Consider the following 6,208-nt stretch of genomic DNA (forward strand, 5'->3'; position numbering starts at 1 on the left):
TGCTCATTAAGGCTATTAATGCTAATTAAGTGTTTTCATTGGATGAAAATACTTAAGTGTTTTTCTCTTCATTTTGGCTTAATTCTCTTCATTCTCATTGCTCCTCTCCTCTTGGCCGAAATCCACTCCATAGGTTGCTAGCACAACCTTTCTCTATCTTGTGAGTTTGTGAGACAAACGAATGTTTGTTCGTGTGGATACCGTAGAGGCGCGAACATGAGATCGTGCTGTGATCCGAGCTGTCGGGAGTCCGTGAGCACGCTACAAAGGTATAATAATCTCTCATGTTAGAAAACTTAGTATATGTAGGAATTTCTCTTTCCCTTCGCATGGATGTTCTGGAGGAAATATATTTTTTCCGGTGTGCGTTTGCGTGTTTAGCAACATATTTCCTTACATTCTCAAGGGTAGGTAACCTCTAATAAAGCAGGGGGCCTAGCCAGTTCCGGTCCATAAAAACTACTAAATTGGTGGTCAACCACCGGTTAGGCCGGCCGGTTAACCACTAGTTTAGTCCACCAGTTTAAGTTTTTTTTTCTTTTCTTAAACGTTGGAATTATCGGTTAACTGGCAGATTATGATCGTTGGTAGCCATTAGGGGAGGGGGTTGTTTTTTTGTTTGTTTTTCGACGGTTGAGATCATTTGATCATTTTTTTATCAATGACTATGATTTAATGTTAGTTATTCTCTAAACTATATAAATAGAGAACTCATTTAATATTTTTACACTCGTCTTCTCTACTCTCATTCTCAATTCCGCAATCTCAACATGCTTTCGATTCCAATTCTATACGCTTCTACGTCCGAGTTCCAACTACAATGGAAGAAGGTCAAGGAAATTAATCATCTCGATCTTGGAAGGGTAAGGAATTAGTGAATCTGAATGTGGAACTCAACATTCAATCCACCGATAATGAGGTCAAGCAACTTCTGACACCCACAACATAAGAAAGTACTTATACAAATTCTAAGGATCAGTAAGCTCCTCCTTTAAAATCTTCTATTTTTACTAAATATTTTGCGAAAATCACTCTTCCGTTGGGATAATTGCATGCAAAAATATAAACACTGTAATTAATGTCATACCACTAGTCTACGATTGTCGCCAAGTAATAAAAATATCGATCCACAGATACTGATGATTAAGCACTAGCTGATTTCAGATAGTTAATTATCTAGATGATCAAAAGTTAGGTGAAGTCTTGAGAACTGATGTTGAGAGAGAGAGAGAGAGTTAAGAGAGCAAGAGAGAGGGATTGAAGAGAGAGAGACAGAGACAGAGAGGAAAAGGTTAGGAAGAGAGAGTGATTGGGGGAATGATTATAAGATTTCGATTTCACTATGATGATAGTTAATATCCCTATGTATTGTTCATCTTCTTATCTCCTTGCTTTCATTCTTGTAACGTCATTTAACTGACCTTAGGGATATGGTGTAGCGGTAGGACATCTAGATTGTTACCAAGGTACCTACGGTTCGATCCCCAGCTATGACGAATTTGTAGAAATTTTCTCTTTAAATGGGGTGCGCAACCAAAGGATGTTGGGCTTCTTGGGCGCTCGCCATGAGCGCTTCTCGATTTACCCTGGAGGCCAGTGAAAATATTTCGTAGGATCGGATCGGTCCGGTCACTCCCAGGGCTAGTCAATGAGGCTAACTAGGTTTATCATTTTTTTTGTAGGGTCTTCTAACTAAAGTTCGGCATAACCCTGCAAAGATTGTCCCAGGAAATTTTTTCAAGTTCTAACATCATTAAGTAAAGAAGCAACTCTATTAAAGGAATACCCTAGGGCCCCCAGTCATACAATCGCTAGAGTTATCTAATATATTTTCTAACGGTAGACTAATGCAATTAACCTAGAAAGTCCAGTTAAAGTGTTACCCCCCTCCCCCGTGGGTCATATAATCTTTAGATTACATAAGTCACTTCCTAACATTAATTTGGGAAAATCCTTCCTACTCTAATTAGTTTCCCTTGTAGGGAATTGCTCTCCCTTTTAAGAAAATGCCTTAGAAAGTAAAGATACCATCTGTCACAGAGTTCCTAGTTACACAATCCAAAACACATCCTCTACACGGTGAACAAAACTCTACATCTAAATGTATTGACCTTACACACATTTCATCAAAAACATATAAGGCATAACATACAAGAATAAATCATAAAACATATCATTGAATAAGAAAATATGCAAATGTGTAGTTCATAGATCAACATCACATCATAATTACTCCATACATCCTAAGAATAGGATAATCTACTCCATTATAAGAGAATACAACCAAAGGAAAAAGAAAATAACAAATTACAATTCAATATATGAAAATAGAGAGAAGAGAGTGCTTATCCTTGAAGTCTAATGTCTTTAGAGGCGTTCCCTTGCTCTGGAAGTGGACGGATGGTGCGGATTGGTGAAGATGGAGGCTCTAAAGTTCCCCTAGAAAGGAAATTCCTCCTAAAGGAAGGGGACGGAGCCCCAAACCAAGGATCCCTCAATAAAGGGAGAAGTTCCCCTTTTATAGCAGGGGCGTGACCCCCTACCTTCATATACACGGTTGTGCCCCTTGGTACGGTCATGGTGTGCGCGTCATGGCCCAAGGTGGCATGGTCGTACCTTATGGCATGGTCGAACTGGCAAACAGTGAAAGGGGACGACAGGGTTGGGTCGTGTCTCTTTCTGTGAGTGGGAGGCACGACCTTGCCATGCCACTCTTTGGAACAAGGGCACATTCATGCCTAGTAGGCACGACCCTGTCGTGGCTGTCTACAAGGAGGGCACAGTCTGCTCATGTGTAACTCTGGGGGGGGAGGCACATGGCTATGCCAGGGGGCACGACCCTGGTTGTTGATCTTCCAAAGTTGCTTTAATATGTCTTTCCACTCGATTTTCACTCCAAATTACGTCCTGTCAATTGAAACAGGAAAAGAACAAATCTCCGAATAAAAGGAGTGGAAGTATGACATAATAATATAATGAGGTGCAATTAACATAGATTATACTAATGAAATACAAGTAGGTGTGTGTCAAACAATATATATATATATATATATATATATATAATCTATGCACATCAGTAATGCTTCCTACAAATTTCAAGCCACCAGCAGCTATAGGTCGTTGAAAGGATATGTAGAAATAAAGCACCCAACGAAATATGAAATCAACTATTCTCAAGTCCAATTATCTAGATTTTCTACTAGCAGAACTTATTTTGGTTATTTTTTATATTCTGATAGTAAATTAAGAGAATCATTAGTTAGATTTGTTCTATATAACATCTTTCATTTAGTTTTGGATCTAAATGTTATTTTGAAGATTTTTATATAGAATCTTTTAATTCATTTGCTAATCGTGTTCCTAAACTACACTTACAAAAATAATTAAAAAATTAGTCAAATAAGGGGGAAAATTAATTGAAGAATTTAGTAAATTAAATAATAAAGTTTCTTTATATTCTGATTGATCCTGTCCGAAAGCGTGAAGCTGAAAAGCTGGGGAGGTGGCGGCTCCACTGACACGCTGTGGACCTTGCTCCGTTGTGCAAAATAATTAACGTCAGTACCGAGGCAGGGAAGAGGTGCTCGGTGTTGGCCCTCCGACGCTCAAATCAGTCACCGGAATATGAAGAGGAGCGGAGCAATGTACAGTAGAACTATGCACAAATAGTAGGCAACACGTACCTTCACCGATGATGGACCCTCCTTTATATAGAGTCTTGGTTGGCGACGTGCGCACTTCTCAAGGTATGGGCACACTCTCTAATGTGTTCCACAAAAGGGTCTGTCAAAAAAGTACCTCTAACATCATACCTTAACAGGGCATGCATATCCCTGACAAAACAGTAAAAGCTTCCGTCGTATGATCCGTCTGTCGACGATGCCTCGTATCAACGGCACTACCTCCCATAGAGCGGTCAGACGAGGCAACCCGTGGCGGGGCGGGTCGGCCCGTAGCGGGCCAACCATTTAGTGGGGCGGGGCGGGGCGGGCCGATCCGTCAACATGGCGGGTTGGAAAATTTCCAATCCAATCCAATCCAAGGCGGGCTGCGGGTTTGGCGGGCCAACCCACGAACCCATCAAAATCTTTTAAAAAAAATAAAAAATATTTCATATCTTCGGTATTTTACTTCAGAAAGGGTTCATTAATTAAATATATCCATAAATATGTATTTTAAATATAAATAGACACAAATAAATACTTATGTTGGATTGGTTAGTCCTAGGAAAACGTACCGATTCCACTGTATAAAAATTTTTGTACAAGTGTCAAACCTTTCCTTAAATAACCTATTGTGTTCTTTAGAAGTTAAATTAGAAATCACAGACGGAACTTAACATCATTGATTCCAATTTTAACTTATCGGTTCTTAATAGTTTAGATTTGAATCGCAAGCGGAACTTAACACTATTGATTCAAATCCACCTATGTTATTAATTCCATTAAATATTAATTTCCAAAATTGGCTTCCAGGACTGCATGGCGAGGCACATGACCTTCTTGGATATGGGAGCAACCACCACCGCCTAGACAAAGCCTTTTAAGGAAAGCTAATATTTAATTTCCTTAAATAACCCTAGGTTAACCAAAAAGAACAATCGAATCACAAATTCGAAAAAGAAGAAAATATAAACTCGAAAATTTAATTCGAAAAACTAGATCTAATGCATCTTGTATTTGGAATTCTTACAAAAAGAAATAACTAGCATGATGCGGAAAACAATTGCTAATTATACCTTCTCTTTGTATGCTAATGACCTCGAGATCTTCTGTCGTATTCCTCGCCTCGCCTTGGACGTTGTGTGGGTGACAATCTTCCAAGATGAACACCACCCAAAAGCCTCCTTCCTCTTCCTCTAAAATCCGGCCACCACCACTACCAAGGAGAAGAGAGCAAAAGGGAAAAAAGAAGGGAGAGGGAGGGTCGCCCGCCTAGAGAGACTCCACCAAGAGAATAAGAATTGTTGTGTCTCATGAAGCCTCCTCACCCCTTCTATTATAATATTTGCTCAAGGCAAATAAGGGAAGAATTTTTACAAAAATTAAAATCTTCCTCTAGTTTTTCCTTTTCTCTTTTAATTTTCCTTTTCTTTCCTCTTGATTAAATCAATCACCAAAAATAAATTTGATGATTTTATTTTTTTAAACATGGCCGGCCACCTTGCTTGGGCACCAAGCAAGGGTGGTCGGCCCCCATAAGAGGAAAGGAATATTTATTTTTTATAAAATTTTACAAGAAGAAAAACTCTTATAAAATTTTACAAGCTCTCTTTCCTAAAGTAGGGGTTAAAAAAGGAAAGTTCTAAAAATTAAAACCATGTTTTAAAATTTAAAACTTCTCTTATAAAATTTCCTTTTTTAATATGATGATAGAAAATTTAAATTTTAAAACTTATTTTCCTTTTTTTTTCTTAAACCATGAGGCTGGTTAAAAAATGAAAGTTTTAAAACTTTTCAAACTCTCTATTAAAACATGTGGCCTAATTCAAATAAGAAAAGTTTTAAAAAATTAAAATCTCTCTTTTAAAACTTATAGTTTTCTACAAAGAGAAGATTTTAAAAATTCAAAACAACCCTCCCTTTTTGAATTATTGTGGTCAGCCCCTTCATACTTGGTCACCAAGCAAAGGGTCGGCCCCTATAGAAGAGGATGTGGCCAGCCCTTGCTTGGTCACCCAGCATTGGACCGACCCCCTTCTTGGACACCAAGATGAGCTTATATTTGGATGCACTTGAGGCTATAACGAGGCTACGACAGGGACCTAGAGGAGAAATTGGTTTTGGCCTTCCGATGAGCTTGAGTATCCCGTGTTCGCCCCGAACACACAACTCAAGTTCATCGATAATAACTCATTCCACTAGAGAGTTATTATCGTACTACCGCACCAATCCCAAATTACATTATGGGCTCCTTCTTATCATGAGTGTGTTAATCTCCCTGTGTTTAAGATAACAAATGTCCACTAATTAAGTAAGTTACTGACAACTCACTTAATTAATATCTAGCTCCGAGAGTAATACCACTCAACTTCATTGTCATGTCGGACTAAGTCCACCTGCAGGGTTTAACATGTCAATCCTTATGAGCTCCTCTTGGGGACATTCTCAACCTAGATAACTAGGACACAAATTCCTTCTATAATCAACCACACACACACTATAAGTAATATCATTTCCAAACTTATCGGGCATATTGATTTATCGAG

Source organism: Zingiber officinale, chromosome 5B (genome assembly GCF_018446385.1).
Source record: "Zingiber officinale cultivar Zhangliang chromosome 5B, Zo_v1.1, whole genome shotgun sequence".
Lineage (NCBI taxonomy): Eukaryota > Viridiplantae > Streptophyta > Magnoliopsida > Zingiberales > Zingiberaceae > Zingiber > Zingiber officinale.